The sequence below is a fragment of the Neopelma chrysocephalum genome, unplaced genomic scaffold (genome assembly GCF_003984885.1).
Source record: "Neopelma chrysocephalum unplaced genomic scaffold, ASM398488v2 Primary Assembly neopelma1_380, whole genome shotgun sequence".
NCBI lineage: Eukaryota > Metazoa > Chordata > Aves > Passeriformes > Pipridae > Neopelma > Neopelma chrysocephalum.
Genome location: NW_020898044.1, coordinates 167,780 through 171,156, shown reverse-complemented (window position 1 = coordinate 171,156; position 3,377 = coordinate 167,780).

Here is a 3,377-nt window from a genome sequence, read left to right as displayed (position 1 = left end):
GGAGCTGCACTATCTAACCCAGAGAAAGGAGCCAAGACAAGTTATACTGAAGCAAAGACAAGGAGTCTGACTGATAAGGGCTCTCTGACACCTTTCAGAAGGAAATGGGTCACTTAAGTGCAAATCAATCACTTTTCCTGGAGGGTGAATCATCCAAACTATAGGAGCAAAAGGTGTGAAAGGCTGCTGATGAATAGGTTTGGGCTTGTAATGACTGACCATTGCCAGGAAGGGATTTCTAGTGATTGGATTCCTTGTTCCATTTTCTGAAAACTACCTTATTTATGGCTGCAATACATAGAAAATTAGTATATCCTGTGGCCTAACAGGGTATGGGAAGCAACATATAACTCCATGATTCACAATCAAAATGGTCCACTGTGTGGGTAATCATTCCTTTCTTTTCTTCTCTTTGAAGAAACTACAAAATTTGAAAGTTGGTCTTGAGCCCTCTAATTACCTGGCTGGTAAATACAATGCAATGCAAAGCATGTTGGTAAGGCCACAAACCTCTGTAATCTGGTGGTTATTTGGCTTATTGCAAGGATTATTGGATGGGATTTCTGCAAAACTGGCCTTGGAATCTTAGTGACTAATTTTTTTTGTGGGCTGTACTGATTTCCATCAAAAAAGGATCATGCTCATTTCATTTAATAACTGTGACCACCAACTGGAAAAAGCAGAAAATCTCAACAATGAATTTCAGAGAAATATCAGGAACTAAAAACAAGCCTGTAAGAAATATCCAAACAGGGAATGCATCTTTCCATCATCCCTCCTCTCCACACTCGGACCTGGACTGGAAGCACTAGAGAGGGTATAAAAGTTGAGTGAATACAGGAAACCATTTGGACAATAAAATTCTCCCCCCTCTGTGCAAGACCTTTGCCTATTTCTCACTAATTCCTATGACTCGCTCCAAGTTTTATACAAGATTATATTGGACAAGGTTGACAGGAGCAGTATTGCTGGGTGGTGGGAGCAAACTGCCGCTGAAGAAGTGTCTTTTTTTAACAGCCCTTAACATTTAACAGTTGGACTCAACGATCTGAGAGGTCTTTTCCAACCTTAAAGTTCTGTGATTATATCCTATAATTGGTATAATCTGTATACAGAAAGACTCAGTTTCTCAGGAGTTCATTTTCCCATACAGGATATCCTGAAAAACTGCTACAAAAATTTCATCAGTTATTTATAAAACACTGTGATATTGTTGTCTCAATTATAATTTAGATCATCTCCCTTGCCTTGGCTGCACACCCTGATTGTACCTACATTTAACAGAGGAGCTATTTGAATGGGGAGGAACACAGGTTTTCCTCACACACCTTGGGAGGAGTAAACTTACCCTGGAGTTATGCCTGTTAACATTAAAATGTCAACTTCACTTGACTATTTAAATCTACCTCTGTGGCAGGATCACAGAAATACTCTGTGTATTTGATCCAAAGGAGGATTCTCTGTAACAGGAGAAAAATAAAAAATGGAAAAGGCACAACTGGAAAAGAGTAATTCTCAAAACACATTTACTTACACCTTCTTCAGGGTCATTTTGTCCTCCCTAAGTGTGAGAGGGGATAGCCTGGAGAGCTGAACACAGGATGATAAAGCCCCCATCATCTCCTCATTTTCATGGTGCAACCTGAGAAGTGTGGGGGCTCAGAAATATAACAGCTGTCAAAAGCCACCCAAACAAGCTCAGAACACACTAGTTTGTCAAGTAGAAAGAGGTAGAAGGGGGGTGGAAGGCAGAAAATAGGCGGAGAATAAATGTATGTTGTAAAAAACAAAAATAATTTTATTCTTGCTAGGACTGAGGGGCTGTTCCCATCTGCTGAATCAATTGGCATTAACTTGCTGCCCAGGGGGGATGTGAGCTGCTCCCTGATATGCAACACTGCCATTGAACTGGAGACCTTCCCTCTCTGCCTTTGGTCCTGTTGCCCTGCAAAGAAGTGCAGCCAGGCATGTCTGCAGAGAGGATCTGGACAGCAGAGGGTGGGCAAGGTAGCCTGTGTGCTTTCAGGATACATTCCAGAAGGGACATGCTGCTTTCTTGGAAACTGGAAAGAAAATGAAAAAGGTGTGATTTGACTTCTATCATTTTAGATGTTTAGAATGTGGATATTCAGTCTCAACATGTCATCCAGGGTCCCTCTGTGAAAAAGGGGAAAGGCAAGGGCAATCCGTGGGATCCATCACATTGTGATAATGTTGAGTCTCTCTTCCTTTTTCCTTTCCCTTTTTTTAATGGAACACAAAAAGCAAGGGATTCAATTCATCTGCCCTGTCTCTTTGAGTGTTATCTGATGTCAGAGCTTGAGCTTAATTTTTAGGATAAAAAGGTCTTCTGAATAGGGTTTTTTTTCCAGTGTTTCTTAGAATCTATGCCTCAGTTCCCCATACCACCTTTCTTTTCCATGATACTTGTCTTCAGTTGGATTAAATCCCACAAAAAAGAAAAAAAAGAAAGGTCTGAGATGAATAAATGTTGATAATACTGAAAGACTTTAAAAAACCATGCTTTTTAAGGAAACCTCAACCTCTGAGCTAACCTAAGGTGTCCTGCCTGCTCTTTCACACTTTAAAAACCCCTCTGCCAGGCCATAGTTATCTCTGTTGCCTTCTGAGGCCAAAAACACACTCTGCACTCAAGCACTGCTTCTATTTTTGCTCCCCGTGCCACAGTCAGAGTGCTCTGCCTGCACAGAGGGCAGATTCAAGAAGGGCAGCCCGAGCAGATCCCATTACGGATAAGATAGGATCACCTAAATAACTTTTCATGCTCCCTGGAGAGTTGGTTCAAGAGGAGGACACTTCTTTTAAATCAGCTGAGGGCATGAAAACTGCTACTGCTTGTAGGTTGTCAGGAGAATCTCCTGCTAGACCAAGAAAGATGAGATAAAGTGTCAAAATCTCCAACACATCATTAATTTGGTTTATTACTAGTGTATTATTGGCATTCCCCAATCAAACATTCTCAGACCCTTCTCCAATATGCACAAAAGCAAGTGGAAAGAGAAGAAAAACCTAGGAAAGGTGCATTTAGTGCTATTGCGTACATGTGCCTTAAAAATCCAGAATCATAAGTTAATGGAGAATTTCTATGACAAGATGGATGTTAGTTTCCCCATTTAGATTGATTCTAATTACTGCATTTGATATTTCTGCTTTTGTAGTCACAGGGTTCAACTGTTTGTCCCTTCCTTCCCACTATAATGCTATAAACTTGTGTAAACCTTGCAGCGCAAAGAAATACTACTATATACACAAACAAGAAAAAGAAAAATACATTGGAAATACAGAGAAGCTGCTTCAATGAATGAAAAGAAAAAAGTATTCAACATAGTGAAAGAACATTCCAGGAGAAAAATGAG